This window comes from Notolepis coatsorum, assembly GCF_963971535.1.
Source record: "Notolepis coatsorum genome assembly, chromosome: 4".
Taxonomy (NCBI): domain Eukaryota; kingdom Metazoa; phylum Chordata; class Actinopteri; order Aulopiformes; family Paralepididae; genus Notolepis; species Notolepis coatsorum.
Genome location: NC_140168.1, coordinates 54352467 through 54370170, shown reverse-complemented (window position 1 = coordinate 54370170; position 17704 = coordinate 54352467).

The following is a 17704-nucleotide window of genomic DNA, read 5'->3' as shown; positions in this document are numbered from 1 at the left end:
CTGTTGCACTAATTTGAGCGTAAATATAGTTTTTTGAGCTACAAAGACCATCAGATGATCCTGATAACTGTTTCTCTAATTAACCTCCTGAACTGATGCAGATAATAGAATAGCTGGCTGGTTCTTGATGCAGCTGTCCACGATGTTGTGAATTATAATACTAAAACTACAGTTTTCACTCTGCAAGGGACACCTGCTAGGGACAATTTATGTTTATGTGGTTTTGATAGGGACATGTCCCTGACCGACGTCCCTATATAAAACTATGCTTATGAAATATCTCCACAAGTGATGAAAACAACTTTTGTTGTTGTGTTGTGGGGACATTGGCTGCTAGATCCCACAAGATTAAGGAACAATTTTAGGGTTAGGGGTTATGGTTAGGGTTAGATTTTCTTCGATTGCTTAAGCACGATTTTGAAAACGGGGCCCGATGTTTCAAAACACTATACACAATTAGCACAACCACACACAATTAGCAGAACACCTCAGATCCTTTGCTAAATGAAACACTCTTGTAAAAACTATCCACAAATCTATAAAAACCTAATTTTGTTACCATATGAAACACACACGTTTCATATGACTTAATTCTGTTTGAACCAGTTACACACTGCTGTGCTTAACCTAAAACACCTTTAGCAATTCTACTTCTCAGTGATTAGAGCATTGTAAGTGAAGTACACAGAGAATGGCCAAATATACATTTACATTCACCAAACACTACACAAGTGACTCTCTGAGGTGAGATTAGAACGGGATCGCCCCCCCCCCCCCCACCTGCCCCACCTGCCCCCAGAATGGGCAAATATACAATACATTCACGAAACACTACACAAGACTAATTCTGCAGATGGATGAAAATATAATTTATTTATCTCCATATACAAATATACAAATACAAAACATGTTCCAGTTTTCATGCTACTACAGTAGTGTGCATAACACTGTAAGCTCGGCAAATATCAGACAAGCAAAAAAAATACTGTATCCAGTAGGCCTACAGGTTACAATTACAGTAAAACTAAAAAAGAATGTATAGATAAAAGAAGAGAAAATACTAGACATTATCTCTTCCCCTAGCTGGATCTGGTCAGAGAATTTATCGGAAACTGGGACATGTTTTGTTGTGGTTCTCTGTGATGTTGACATGCTGACTGAATTGGGTATATTGGAGAGAGAATTTTTTTTCATCAGTCTGCATCATTGGTCTTGTGTAGTGTTTGGTGAATGTATTGTATATTTGCACATTCTCTGTGTACTTCACTCTCCTTCCATTTTGGTTGAAGACAGGTGAACTCACCTGCTGCATTTCTATAGTGCTTAAACCTGATTGGTGTGTCTACAATTAAGCAATCATGTGTTTGTGCATCTGATGGCTGTGTTTAACCAATTGGCTCAAATGTGTGGTAATTTGACATTCTGTGTCTAATGTAATGCAAGTGTGTTTAATGTTTTGCAAATCACTGTGTATTGTATTGCAAAAAGTGTGAGGCTTACGTTGTGCGTATAGTGGTGGAAATCTGGGCCCATACTTGAGTGTAAGGTTTTGATAATTGTGTAATACTTGAGAATTTTGTGTTTATGCAATCCAAAATAACTGTAAGGTTAGGATAATAGTTATGGTATATGCAGATGTTGTGTGTGTGTGTGTGTGTGTGTGTGTGTGTGTGTGTGTGTGTGTGTGTGTGTGTGTGTGTGTGTGTGTGTGTGTGTGTGTGTGTGTGTGTGTGTGTGTGTGTGTGTGTGTGTGTGTGTGTGTGTGTGTGTGTGTGTGTGTGTGTGTGTGTGTGTGTGTGTGTGTGTGTGTGTGTGTGTGTGTGTGTGTGTCAGTGTATTAGGTCATCTCAAATTTCATGTGCCGAGTTTGTGTTCATGTGTACTGGTATGTGCAGAGTACTTTTACTCACTGTACTTAAGTATACATTTCCATTTTAGAGGCTTTTATGATTTAGCTTAACTCCATTTCAAAGCATTATGTATGTATAACACATGCAAGTACTGTTACTTCAAATAAAAGGGTTTTCCATCATATGTAAACAATTAATCAAAGATGATGTCGCCTTTTGTTAAATATGTTACTTTTTAACTTTAAAAAGACAACATAATGAGCAACCAACCCATTTGAACCCAAAGAGTTCAGTGATGAACATTTCATGAAGATGGGTCATCAAGTATTTTAAGACTTTTACTCGACTAGAATATCGAATGGAGGACTTCGACTTCTACTAGAGCACTACTATCTATACAAGGATTTTAGTGGTCCCTCCACCCAGTCTCCATGGGAACCTTGCCGTCTCAAACTCAGGCTGTCAGAGACGATTACACTGGAAGAACACTGATTTTCTACGAGGGCAACAGTTCAGGGTTGACAGAGAGTGAGTGTGTGTGTGTGTACAGTAAGATGGGGCTGAATAATTGAATCTCTCCAACAGCCCAATGTAAGATGGCGTGTGAGCGGCTGAGGATGGTGAAGAGGTGAACCAGTGCAGCAGGTGCAGGAGCCCAGGCTTTGTTAAAGCTCCCTATCTGTCTTCTCTGGTGGCTGGAGCTGTCACCAGACACACACACACACACACACACACACACACACACACACACACACACACACACACACACACACACACACACACACACACTCACTCACGCATAAATGCACACTTACACATACACACATACACACATAAATCAAATCAAATCAAATTTATTTATAGGGCCCGACAACACACGTTAATGTCCCCATGGGCCGTACAGGTCTTCTTTAAACAAGTCAAGAAGACAACATAACAATAAGTCAGGAACAGAACAAGAACACAATAGGGTCCAAACATTTTTTAGATGAATGCAAATAAATGAAAGAATGCAAGCACTCCCAGACATACCCCACGCGAAGGTAAGGAAAAACTCACTAAAACCTAACAATAGGGAAAAAAGCTCCACAGGCAGTGTGGAGGAGAGAAACCTTAGAAGGGCCATTCAAGGGGGGATCTCCCTTCTTAGATGTTGGTGATAGTAGTGTTGCAGACGGACAGTTGGTAAGCATGCACTCATGTGTGTGGTGAAACACAGATGAGTGCATGCAATAGCAACTGTACATTTTGAAAAATTAAAGATAGAGCAAATAGCGATAGCAACTGAACATTTTGAAAGATTAAAGATAGAGTTGATAGCGGATCTATTTGAGGCACAGGGGCGGCGCAAAGAGGGTCACGTCCTCCCCGTCTTAGTCACGGGACATTCAACACTCCGGTCGTTGCTCAGGGACAGCCGGAGACAGGGAGATAGGGGGTGGCGCAGAGAGGGTCGCGGACTCCTCGACATCATCGCGGGACATCCGGCACTCCGGACACCACTACGAGACCTCCGGAGACAGGGGGGCACGCAGAGGGGGTCGCAATCTCCCGGCCTTCGTCACGGGACGTCCAACACTCCGGTCAATACTCCAGGACAGCAAGTCATGTATGTGCAACACATGTATGTTTGCACATAGACACACATACATACACAAACACTCAAACAAACATGCGCGTGCATACATGCATAAATACATGCATGCACACAGGCGCGCAGGTGCCGAACACACAACACACACACACACACATTACATCACACCACACCACACCACACCACACCACACCAAGTGTTATCCTCAGTCCTGTGTGTGCGTGTGTGCGTGTGTGTGTGTGCATTTGTGTGTGTGTGTGTGCGCACGTGTGTATGCGTGTGTGTGTACGTGTGTGTGTGTCAGGGTGAGGATAACATTGCAGGTTTCCTCCAGGCTGATTGGCTTCCTGTCTCTGAGCCTCTCTCTTTCCTTCCATTCAAAGGCCTTTTATTGTTGGTCACCTGCCAGTGGGTTCTGTTCCACAGACCAGTCTGGTCAGCTCTGTTCAGACGCACAGACCGTAGAGGCTAACAAGAGGCTGGTGGATGGGACTGGAATCAGCAGCCAGAGATACAGAGAACGTCCACACAAAAAAGACTTTGTCCAACAGAACAAGGCAGAGGCTGTAATTGAATTTCTTGTCTGGTTGCGGTTGTGAAAAGGTAGTGTCTAGATCTCATAATATTGTTTGTACATTACATTTCTAATTGGTGGTTAAGGTTAACCTCTTAAGCCCTAGCCATATTTTCAGAAAATTCGCCTAAAAATACATACCAGATTGCTCCACTTCTACAAGGTCCATTTGCATGTTGTTCTAGGGACATCTATGGATCTCAGTGAATGTATTCCCAGTGTCAGAAATATTGTGTCTGTTACTAGGCTTGAGTAAATTGTAATGAGCCAAAGGAGAATATAAATTTTTTATAATAAAAAGAAAATTTGGCGATGAATAACACCATGCTAACATTGACCAGACGTGAAAATATGTTCTGTATCGATCTATTTATGGCGTGATATGAATCTCGGCCCTGTACCAGGCCGTCGGGCTTAAAAGAACACTTATTTGCCATCTACCCTGGAGTTAGACAAGAAGATACATACCTTTTTCTTCTCTGTGCATGCAGTAGGAGTAGGAAGATGTTGGGAACTAGGCTAATGGAGGAACCTACTTCCAGTGACTGATGCTAAGCTAGGCTAACGGTGCACGTCTTCCTACTCCTACTGCATGCACAGAGAAGAAAAAGGTATGTACCTGTATCTTAACACTCCAACATTTTGGGGACCCTGGAGTTAGACAAGAAGATGCATACCTTTTTCTTCTCTGTGCATGCAGTAGTAGTAGGAAGACGTTGGGAACTAGGCTAATGGAGGAACCTACTTCCAGTGTCTGACGCTAAGCTAGGCTAACGGTGCGCGTATTCCTACTCCTACTGCATGCACAGAGAAGAAAAAAGGTATGTATCTTAACACTCCAACATTTTGGGAACCCTGGAGTTAGACAAGAAGATGCATACCCTTTTCTTCTCTGTGCATGCAGTAGGAGTAGGAAGACGTTGGGAACTAGGCTAATGGAAGAACCTACTTCCAGTGACTGATGCTAAGCTAGGCTAACTGTGCGTGTCTTCCTACTCCTACTGCATGCACAGAGAAGAAAAAGGGTATGTATCTTCTTGTCTAACTCCAGGGTAGATGCCAAATAAGCTAATTTCCCAAAATGTTTGAGTTTTCCTTTAATATACATTGTTAAATGAATAGCTTCAATCTCATAAAACCATTAATGTCACTTTGTTTTACAGTTTCATGTTAATATGTTTAGACTAATTATTAATGTTGTTGTTTTCGTTATTATTATTATTACTTTGATTATTATTATTATCTTATTATTATCTTAATATTATGAAAATAGTTTTATGAACTTATTTCACTTTACTTTTGTTTTTATGTTTTTTTTTATCCAATGATTTAATGAGTTGAGGCCCTGTATAGGCCCATCTGGGTCTCTTGCCTCTACTCAGCCCCTATAGCCTATACACTTTTTGTCATGGTCAATGTTTTTACTGTTTTGCTGAAATGGTGCGAAATAAAGAAATAGCAGCTCATTTTGAAACAATGCTTTCCTTCAAGGTCATGTTACCCATGAGCATAATTTGGATGAAGAAATGTTTGAGCTAAAAAGGACCATGATGAGGCTTTAGTATGTGCATAGGATAGCATGTGTGGGCAGACGACTGTGGCTATAGTCTCCCAGCATTAATGTGATGTTATAAATGTCTCCAGTCCAGTTCCGCCCCATTGAAACAGATCCTTATAGACATAACTCAGTGGGAAAAGAGCAATAGGTGAAGGGTCAGTGTGTGTGTGTGTGTGTGTGTGTGTGTGTGTGTGTGTGTGTGTGTGTGTGTGTGTGTGTGTGTGTGTGTGTGTGTGTGTGTGTGTGTGTGTGTGTGTGTGTGTGTGTGTGTGTGTGTGTGTGTGTGTGTGTGTGTGTGTGTGTGTGTGTGTGTGTGTGTGTGTGTGTGTGTGTGTGTGTGTGTGTGTGTGTGTGTGTGTGTGTGTGTGTGATATAGTGTACTTGTATTCGGAAGTCTTGGCCATGTATATGTAGCAGGGTGGATTATCCCTGCTTCGTGGGAACGGTTGCTGGCAGTCAGGAGGTAGCTGGACACAGCAGAACTCTGTCTGGCTGCACCCTCATCTTTGGGCCTGGGGCGTCGACTGGAGGCTGGTAGTGTGAGTGGATGGGGCCCGGGATTTACCAACCTGGTCTGGTACTCTGGTCTTCCTTCCCTGTCGCAGGGCGGTCAGCAGTACTCCCCAACACGCTCCCACTCCTCCCAGTCGCTCCTTAGACCCTCCCACACCTCGTGACTGAATTGTAATCAAATACTCTGAGTTCCCCCCGCAAGCAGTACCCTCCCTCAATGACCCTAGAAACCTGACAATGAAAAGGGGAGAGTTGGGTAGGAAGGGGTTAACCATATATATACGTTACCCACACCAAAAGAGTTAATGCAGGGCACAGGAATGGACACGCACACAGAACCCCATTCAAGTCTTTATGTTAATTGTACTGTTCAGTTACAATTATTTAATACTAGTGGCCAATTGGGCGGAAGTCCTACTATAGCCCCTGCTGTTTAACTCAATACCTCATAAACACGTATATTATGCACCCACCTCTGGGTTACTATCCGGGATAATATACTTCACTGTGTTTGACTCATCACCCACGTCTGGGTCTTCACCCTGTATAATACCTCAACAGGCTTTAATTATACGGCCAGAATAATACCTCAAAAGGCTTTAATTATAATGCACCAGGTCTGTAACTTCCCCCCTCAGGGAATGGTTAATTGAATGGGAAAATATTAATACACACATTGTATCACGCTCAAAGAAAAGGAATAAAATAAAAGAGTGAGCCCACAAAATACCTTGCAAAAGTCCTATGCTAATACCGGTATATATTGTCTGGGGTACCCCTATTGAACTGTGGTTAACAACGTTAACTTCGCCCGCGGGCAGCACCACACTGTATACTGTATATGGAGTCGGGAGCATCAATGCTCGTTTGTACTCATCCGAAATGGCCGCCTCGTCACTCCACTGTTGTCCGGGAGGCAAGATGGCGTCGAACACTCGCGCCGCAGGGGCTAGCAGGCGGAGCTATAGCAGAGAGGCAGTGCTGGCTGAGCTGGTGCTGGGCGAACTCTGCCGGTGGTAAAGAACTCCCCGTGTCCTGCAGGCAGCCTGGGGCAGGGTGTGCTGCTGCTCTCCGGTGCAGACAGCTGTTGACGCCCGGGCAGACTGCTTGGATGTCCCGTACGTCTCTGGCACGCAGACTATACCGTCACTGTAACTAGGTATAACACGAGCAATGCTACTGTGAACCTTAGCCGCACGCTACTTATACCGCTCACTGTAACTAGGTATAACTCGACTCTTAGTGCCCGACTCTGCACTTAATGTTCGTAATATCATAACACTGGTACTGCTAGGATATCGTCTCCACTAGCCAGTACTTCCTATCACCCGTCACGGTTCCACGGGGCACTCCGGCATAACGTCAGCAACGGGGCTATCCCGAGCCCCCCCGTTAGACGTGACTTCTCGTTGTCAAGTTCACTGCCGAAGAGAGCGACTTCCGCTGCACTCCTCCATTTATCATCTCTCAGCTCTCTCCGCCACTCTCTGCCTGCTACTGCCCCCTGCTGGTCCCGCCTGCCAGTCACAAGGGGAGACGCACTGTAAAATATGAATCAATAGTCATTTATGATCCGCATTCACATGCTCCGTGGCCGGGGACGTTTGTGTCATTGTTCGTGTGAATCAATGACACTAGTTAGAATGTCTTTGTGTACAAAAAGGGATATAAACACAGTCAGCAGTTCTGAATAATATACCATATTTTCCAGACTGCTACATTTCCCCCCACTTTGAACTTGCTAAGTCCTCTGCAAGTTAACAACAAAACAACAAAAACAAACGCATGCATGAAAACGGTCCTGAGACCAATAGTTTCACACATCGGTTGACAATCACACATTATGCTAACAGTTTCACACACTCTTGAGCACGTAGTCTTGTCGCCGACCACTGGTGCTCCGACGGATTGATCCGCTTCTCGGGGCTCCGGCGAGCACGGATGGGGCCCGCTCGACCCCCCGCAGCCCGAAGCAAGAGAGCCCGAACTTCTTCCGCCGAGATCCTTACATAACCTTCGCTGTTGACTTCCATGTCAGATTCCTCCGTCTCGGTTGGCAGGTCCTCGGCCACGGCTTCGCCCTCCGAGGCCTCTGAGGGGCCGCTCGCGGCGCCCTCCTCGCCCCGGTCTCCGCCGTCTTCGCCGCTCTCCCCTGAGGGGATCAACTCTACCTCTCCTCCCTCGTTCGGCGCTGCTTCAGCGACGACCCGCGGGACCCTGGGTGGGTTACACGCCCTAGGGTGTGGTTTTCGAGGGTAAACGAAGGCACCACCCACGTCTGCTTCGGATGAGCTCCGCGCTCTCCTCAAGGTCCTTCGGGGAGCTCTCGTCCGCTCTTCCGGGTCGGAGGCCGGGAAGGAGCAGATCTTGCTCTGATCTCTCTGCACGGTCCTTTCGGGGCCCCCTCTTTCGGGACGAACCGTGAACACTGACGTCCTCTTGACGTTTCCATCGCCGCCCTCTGGGCCCGGCTTGTCACCGGCCGGCGAGCGTCTGCGGCGGTAGTTGAAGTTGTGGCGGCAGCGGCGCCGACGAGGCCCCTGGTCCTGGCCGGCCTCGCCCCCTTGACCTCTTTCCGACCTGTTCCCCTTGTTCTCCTCTCGGTCTCGCACCAGCCTGGGGCGGGGGAAACTCCTTGGTCGGAAGCCTCCGTAATAGTTCTGTCTCTTGGGTACAGCCTCCGGTTCTGACCGCATCGGGCTGCGCGGCCGGGCGCCAGCGCTTCCGTCGGAGCGGCCGCAGTGGTATCGAATCCTACAAATACTACGGCACGCTACCACACCTCCCCCCTCAGACCATGGTCTGGCGGTCGCCAGGTCGGACGACCCGCCTGCTGCTGTGTGGGTGGCGTCCTGTACTTGTGGGGGAGAAACCGCACCGCCCGGTGCTTCCGTCGGGCGTGGTTCTCCCCTCGCGCGAGGGCACTCGCGGCCAATATGGCCCGGCTGTTGACAGGTGTAGCAGATCAGTCTCCCATCCTCGCTCCGGCGGGGTAGTCTGCGCGGGGTAGGGGGCCCGTCTCCCCTCCGTCGGCTTCCGGCGAAGCTTCTCGGGGTCGTGTCTCGCTCCTGTAGCGCGGCTATGTCCAGAGGTGCCTCGCATCTCTTCACGGTGACGCCGCGTATCATGCCCCTGCCGGCACCCCCTGTGGGGGGGAGGACCATCTCCTCTTCGGACCAGTCTATCGCCGCCATCATCAATTCGAAAAACGTCCGCTCCCCGTTCTCCTTTACGGACCTCTTCATTTCCCGTCGCAGCATCCCATCCTTCAGGCCTACCACAAACTGCTCCTGCAGCCGGGCGGCAGGATCCGCGACTCGTTGGGGTTCTCGGCCCTGTATGCGGCGCATCTGCTCTTGTAGATCGTAAGCAAACTCCCTCACGGTCTCGCCCTCTCTTTGTCGGCAGTCGAGGAACTCTCTCAGGCGGGCACTGACCGAGGTCTTATCTCCGTACGTCTCCTGCAGCACTCGGAACACGGCGTCCGGCTCCGGGGCGGTCCCTTCTAGCACGAAGCGCACCGTCCGTTTAGCCTCGCCTTTTAGATGCTGTTGTATGAACTCTGCCTGTTCGTCACCGGGCACTCTGCTGATCCGGAAATGCGCTTTCATGTCCTGGATCCAGTCCTCCACCAGCGGCCCTCCTCTCTCTTTTCCCCCTCCGAACTCGCTGCACTTTCGGTCCCGTTGGACGTACACGGTAGAGGGGCCGGTGCGGGGTTCGCGGCCGTCCCGGTCGAGAGCGGCTTGGGTCTTTTCCAGGACCAGCGCCTGTCGGTCCAGGAGACCGGCGAGTGTGTGGGTTCTGTTCGTCAGGGCCTTCACCTGTGCGGTCAGTTCCTCCATGCGTTCGGCCTCCTCTTTCTTCACCTCGGTGTCCAGCGCCAGTAGTGCCGCCTGCCTCCGACACTCCGCCTGCAGGTCCTCTAACTCCGCCTCCCTCTCCTGCGCGACGTGGGTCTCCGATTTCTGTATCAAGGTGGCGGCGGCCTGGCCCTCTCGTAGCTCCTGTAGGGCCACCTGAGTGTGGAGGGCCTGGTCAGTCAACTCCTTCATCGCTGCGGCTTGCTGCTTTAGCAGTGCCGCCTGAGTCTGACACTGCTCCTGCAGTTGCTCAAACTTCGCCGCCATCTCTTGCGCGGCGGTGGTCTCCTTCTTTGACATCGTGGGTCTCTCTACGGGTCTCGGTCAAGGGAGTAAGTTAGGATGTTGATCCTGTTCGTGACGCCAAATGTAGCAGGGTGGATTATCCCTGCTTCGTGGGAACGGTTGCTGGCAGTCAGGAGGTAGCTGGACACAGCAGAACTCTGTCTGGCTGCACCCTCATCTTTGGGCCTGGGGCGTCGACTGGAGGCTGGTAGTGTGAGTGGATGGGGCCCGGGATTTACCAACCTGGTCTGGTACTCTGGTCTTCCTTCCCTGTCGCAGGGCGGTCAGCAGTACTCCCCAACACGCTCCCACTCCTCCCAGTCGCTCCTTAGACCCTCCCACACCTCGTGACTGAATTGTAATCAAATACTCTGAGTTCCCCCCGCAAGCAGTACCCTCCCTCAATGACCCTAGAAACCTGACAATGAAAAGGGGAGAGTTGGGTAGGAAGGGGTTAACCATATATATACGTTACCCACACCAAAAGAGTTAATGCAGGGCACAGGAATGGACACGCACACAGAACCCCATTCAAGTCTTTATGTTAATTGTACTGTTCAGTTACAATTATTTAATACTAGTGGCCAATTGGGCGGAAGTCCTACTATAGCCCCTGCTGTTTAACTCAATACCTCATAAACACGTATATTATGCACCCACCTCTGGGTTACTATCCGGGATAATATACTTCACTGTGTTTGACTCATCACCCACGTCTGGGTCTTCACCCTGTATAATACCTCAACAGGCTTTAATTATACGGCCAGAATAATACCTCAAAAGGCTTTAATTATAATGCACCAGGTCTGTAACTTCCCCCCTCAGGGAATGGTTAATTGAATGGGAAAATATTAATACACACATTGTATCACGCTCAAAGAAAAGGAATAAAATAAAAGAGTGAGCCCACAAAATACCTTGCAAAAGTCCTATGCTAATACCGGTATATATTGTCTGGGGTACCCCTATTGAACTGTGGTTAACAACGTTAACTTCGCCCGCGGGCAGCACCACACTGTATACTGTATATGGAGTCGGGAGCATCAATGCTCGTTTGTACTCATCCGAAATGGCCGCCTCGTCACTCCACTGTTGTCCGGGAGGCAAGATGGCGTCGAACACTCGCGCCGCAGGGGCTAGCAGGCGGAGCTATAGCAGAGAGGCAGTGCTGGCTGAGCTGGTGCTGGGCGAACTCTGCCGGTGGTAAAGAACTCCCCGTGTCCTGCAGGCAGCCTGGGGCAGGGTGTGCTGCTGCTCTCCGGTGCAGACAGCTGTTGACGCCCGGGCAGACTGCTTGGATGTCCCGTACGTCTCTGGCACGCAGACTATACCGTCACTGTAACTAGGTATAACACGAGCAATGCTACTGTGAACCTTAGCCGCACGCTACTTATACCGCTCACTGTAACTAGGTATAACTCGACTCTTAGTGCCCGACTCTGCACTTAATGTTCGTAATATCATAACACTGGTACTGCTAGGATATCGTCTCCACTAGCCAGTACTTCCTATCACCCGTCACGGTTCCACGGGGCACTCCGGCATAACGTCAGCAACGGGGCTATCCCGAGCCCCCCCGTTAGACGTGACTTCTCGTTGTCAAGTTCACTGCCGAAGAGAGCGACTTCCGCTGCACTCCTCCATTTATCATCTCTCAGCTCTCTCCGCCACTCTCTGCCTGCTACTGCCCCCTGCTGGTCCCGCCTGCCAGTCACAAGGGGAGACGCACTGTAAAATATGAATCAATAGTCATTTATGATCCGCATTCACATGCTCCGTGGCCGGGGACGTTTGTGTCATTGTTCGTGTGAATCAATGACACTAGTTAGAATGTCTTTGTGTACAAAAAGGGATATAAACACAGTCAGCAGTTCTGAATAATATACCATATTTTCCAGACTGCTACATATACAAATGCACCATGACCGGTGTGAGAATTGCTGCAATGTCTAAAAGAAAAGCCAAACAAATATTGCTCTGTCTCAGCTATTATTGGCAGCTTAGCCACGTGGAGAAGGAGGTGTGTGTGCGTGTGCGTGTGCGTGTGCGTGTGTGTGTCTCAACCTTTTTTGTGTCCCTCAAATTGATACGCTTTCGACTGTGGAGCCCCATTTAATACGGTTTTATCTCAGGGATCACAGATTGTTGTTGTCAGATGATTAAGCTACTACTAACTGTAGGGGAGATAACAGGGGAGAAAATTAAACCAGTAATCAGAATAGTCACTCATACAGGTGCATCTCAATAAATTAGAATATCAAGGAAAAGTCCATTTATTTCAGTAATTCAATTCAAAAAGTGAAAATGATATATTATATAGATTCATTACACACAGAGTGAAATATTTCAAGCCTTTATTTCTTTCAATTTTGATGATTATGGTTACAACTAATGAAAACCCAAAATTCGGTATCTGAGAAAATTTGAATATCACATAAGATCAATAAAGAAATATATATATATATATATTACAGAAATGTCAGCCTACTGAAAAGTATATGCACTCAATACTTGGTCGGGGTCCTTTTGCATGAATCAATGCTGCGTGGCAGGCATGGAGGCAACCAATAAATGTCCTCAATATTCTAATTTATTGAGATGCACCTATATATTCTCTTGTTGGCAATCACAACGACAGCCCCGGCTCACGGTATTCCTTTTGTTCTTCCGTGATGAAAGATGACGTTCCGACCATCAAAGCAGGATGTGGTGACAACAACAATGTCGTTATGCTGTTCGCTCAGACAACAAAGCCCCAACAAGAAGTCGGGCTAACGAGGCTAATTTTAGATGACATACAATCCATTGTATTAGATATATGACTTAAAAAAGAAAAAAAATGATTCCTCCATCTCAGCCCCCCTGTCCTGCCCCCCTATTTCTCTCTCTCTCTCTGTTACAACCAGCTCACTCCACACGACTTGTTTGATCTATAAGTGCCTGCTGGGGCTGTAGCATAGTAGGGCAGCGGCCTCGTTTCCAAAATTAGTTTATTATCATTCTCTTTTGGATTCATGCGGAGAAAAGCGCTGATTAACAACGATCACGTTTTCCTCGGATGATGCCAGTGTCATTGTGCTGAAGCAGCTACAGTGGGGAGGTACCAGTGAGGGAGCTTTCTTCTTTGCACCAATTCTTTGTGGGTTGAAGGGCGGAGGGGGGGGGGGGGGGGGGGGGGGCGGAGGGGGACTTCTCCGCTGTGTCTGTGAATCAGGGGAACATGAGAGGGTTTCTCTTCTCTTCTTCACTCAAAGAAATCCTAGTCCGAGAAGGAATCCACCTCGGCGGAAGACTGATATACTCAAAGTGAATGTTTTCAATCCAGCCTTTCATCCATCCAGGTTACTGTTGTGACTAGTGTGAGATCAAATGTCTCTCTCTCTTTCTTTTGTTGTTCAGAAGTTCACAGGTGCCGTTTCACATCACAAAAGAAAATAAGCTCTTGGGTTTAATTGGCCTATCTCAAACCCAACTCAAACTATCATTACACCTGGGTAAAACAGAGTCCATTCTCTTTGGATCAAATAACAAACTCAGCAAGACCGACGGCTTCTCAGTTACAGTGGGTGACAATATTGTCACAAGGAAAGATGAAATTACATACCTAGGTTCCATCCTAGAGGCAAATCTTTCCTGTGACAAAATGGCATCCAAGGTAATAAAAAAAGTCAACCAACGAACTCGATTCTTGTACCGGATTTCCTCTCTGGTAAACAAGAATACCCTGAAGACTCTGGCAGGAGCACTCATTCAAGGGTACTACGACTATGCTTGCACCTCATGGTACCAAACCACCTCAAATGCGCTAAAAACTAAATTACAAACATCTCAAAACAAACTGGTCAGACTACTGCTTGACCTTACTCCTAGAACCCACCTCACCCCTGCCCACTTTGACAACCTAGGATGGCTTAGAGTAGACGACAGAGTACAGCAACTTGCAGTTGCAATGGGCCTGGTCTACAAGATACACTACACGACCAAGGTACCCATGTACATGTCAAAATACTACCCAAAGGTCAGTGAATACCACGACCACAACACCAGAGGGAGCTCCACAAATTTGGCTCAAACAAGGGACTAAACACGTTTCGCAACATCAATGTGGAACGCCCTACCCAAAGCTGTGTAAAGGAATGTGAATCACTACCCACTTTCAAAACCACTCTCAAAGAACACCTACGGGAGACTGCAATTCGAAACTGGCCCCTGTAAATGTCCTAACCCAATCCTCTCCAATGTACAGTAAATGACCAAGTATGGTTTTGTCAATATTCCAATGTACAGTTTTGCTTGTACAGTTGTACAGTGTCCCCCACCCACCCCTCCTACCCAACCCCCCCACCCCACCCACCCACCCAACCACCTCCAATGTACAGCCCCCCCCCCCCACCCACCCACCCAACCCCACCACCCGACCCCACCTACCCAACCTCCTCCAATGTACAGTTTCTACGTCAAATGATACTCTCTTTTCTAGACTCTTTTTGTATCACAAACAGTACTGTATTTGCAAATCTGGTATGTCATAAATGTATAGATGTAGCAGTACTGTCTATCTGTATGTCGTGTATGTCATATGTTATGATGAATTGAAAATGGGGGACCCTGATGTAAACAAGACAAAAGTATTTCTCTGGTCTGCATCCTCTTAACAATTGTATGTATTGAGCTGTACTGTACTGTACCAATTCTGCAATCTGTTAATAAAGTTTTCAATCAATCAATCAATCAATCAATCAATCAATCAATCAATCAATCAATCAATCAATTCAATCAATCAAACCACCTTCTTCTCTTGGTTATCCAACAACAGCTAGCACCCAAAACCCAAAGCGACCACTGTGATTGGACGATCAAGAAAAGAGGGCAGGGTTTGAGATAGGCCAATTAAACCCAAGACGCTATTTTCTTCTGTGATTTTAAACGACACCTGTGTTTACTTTAGCCGACATTTAAACTGATGTTGTTTCAATGCCTGTTTGACCTGCAGTATTGAGATAAGATGAGGATTTAAAATGCAGGCTAATACAACTGCTTGAAAAAAATACTGAAAACACACTCAGTACCTTCAAAGTTTCTTGGAAAGTCGTCCGATGTCAAGAATTTACATATGGGTTGAAACAAAAGGCTAATTCATGTCAAGTTGTAACACAACGTCAGTTGGCCTGGACGGCCCGGTAATATCATCAACTTAATCAGTCAATTCAAATGGATTGAAACATCTCCACACTGAGCGTGAGACTCATGCTCCTTATCAGGAGATTAACGAGCTGGTGATTTAGAATGAGTGAACAGGAAGAGGGAATCAAGTGGGCGAGTTCCCTGAATAGCCTCCTCGCCCGTTTATTGAGTGTATTTATGGAGGAGTGATTCTGTACTCTACAACCAGCTAGTCCCTTCTATATTGTGACTCTTCCTTATATGAATCGTCCTGGGGAAAAGCAGCTTGGGAGCTATTATGGACATCGATGATCGTCTTTGGCAAAAATATATAGGTTTAAATATTTTTAGATTTGATTAAATTAGATTAAAATGTATTGTCATTATACAGCACAATTACAGTACAACGAAAAGAAGTTTGGCATCCATCCAGAGTGCAAATGTAACAGTAAAGTGCAATAGTAATATACAATGTACTGTACAGGTGATTAAACTGGGTATAAAATATATAAATTAGTGTAGTGCTAATCAGATCTGTACAGGGTTGTAATATTAATATGTACAACGATACAGGTATAAAGACAGTATGATAGTAGTCATACTGGCCAGCAGCGTAACTAGTAAGAATAGGTAAGGGTTATACAGAGATACAGAGATAATAGTATCTACAGATATGTAGAATTATTATGTAAATATAAATATATTAATGTACATATGCGGTATATACAGCACTGTTGTACATACTATCATACAGTGTATATGGGTAGACTATAGTATGAGGTGGGTAGTTAAGATGATTATGATTACTATGATTACAATGTACAGTGGTTGTAGACAGTGAAAGGAGTAGGTAGGTATACATTTAGTATAGGCAACAGAGTTGGCAGTATGGCTAACAGAGCCTATAGGGTGTAGTCAATGGAGTTCAGAGTTTATGTTATGGGGGGGGGGGGGGGCTGTCAACGTGCACAGAGTTCAGTGAGATGACAGCTGAGGGTAAGAAGCTGAACCTGAGTCTGATTGAATTGGAGCGGAGGTTCCTCTGGTGTCCATGATTGGGATGAGAGGTGTCCTTGACAATGCTGCGTGCCTTCCTCAGTCACCATTTGTGATGGATAGACTCTTCAATCTCTTCAATCCTTAGCTTGTGGCTGTGCTTGGCCCGCCTGATTCCCTTATTCAGGTTAGCCCTGGCTGAACCAGATCTAAAAGTGGTGTCACATGCCTTTAGTAGTGTATGGACCTCTGTTCATCCACGGCTTCTGATTGGGGAATGTAGTGATCTGTTTAAGGGTTTTGACACTTTCAATGTTGGAGTTGATGTAATCAACAATGGTCTCTAAGCTAAGGAGGTGTAGGTGTCTATTAGGCCTGTCCCCAACTCAGGATTTGTATAGTCAACTTTGATTGCCGAAAATTTGCAGATAGTCGACTGGTAGTCGACTACCCCCCGAATGCAAAAGAATATTCTGTTCGGGGTACCCAGCAAAGCCCTGGACAGGCTCCAGTATGTTCAGAACTCACACCAAGTCCTGGCAGCACATCACCCCCACCCTCATCCACCTCCACTGGCTCCCAGTCAAGTTCCGCATCACCTTCAAACTTCTGCTCCTCACCTACAAGTCCCTCCATGCCCTCGCCCCCGATACCTGTCTCAGGGCCCTATTCCCCGTACCTGGTTCAACTAAGTCGATCAAGAGTCCCATTATCCAGATTCAGTTAACCCGATGTTTGAAGCCGGGATTTTCCTGTTCCTCGAAGGAGGATTCAGTCTCATTAACTCGAACCAGACTTGAGACCCAGGATAAGTGCGCGCGGCCGCTTCAGTTGAAAAGCCAGCACGTATCGATAGCAGAGATCCTGATTTTCTAACGGCATTGATTGATTAATTGATTTAAAACTTTATTAACAGATTGCAGTACGGCTCAATAGCCTCGCCGACAAGTTAAATGCATGATCTATAGGCTAATTTTAAGTCCCTCATTACCCCAATCAATCAGATTATATTTCTTTAAACTTGCCTGCTGGCAGTAGGTTTATGGATTGAATAATCAAATGAGATCTTGCTAGCGAAAATAATTAGTTTAACTGTTATACAGAATAAGGATACGGCTCTCTTACCCATTGATTGATGTATGGTGGATCTTTTACTTATCTGCACTGTGGTGTAACAGTTTGTTGTTTTGACTTTCACGCAGACGGCCCGGGTTCGAATCCTAGTCTTTTCCTTCTTTTTGCAATGTAGGAATAATTCAATTTGGTGCACGTTGAGAGCTATATAAAGAATGACATCCTCAATGCATG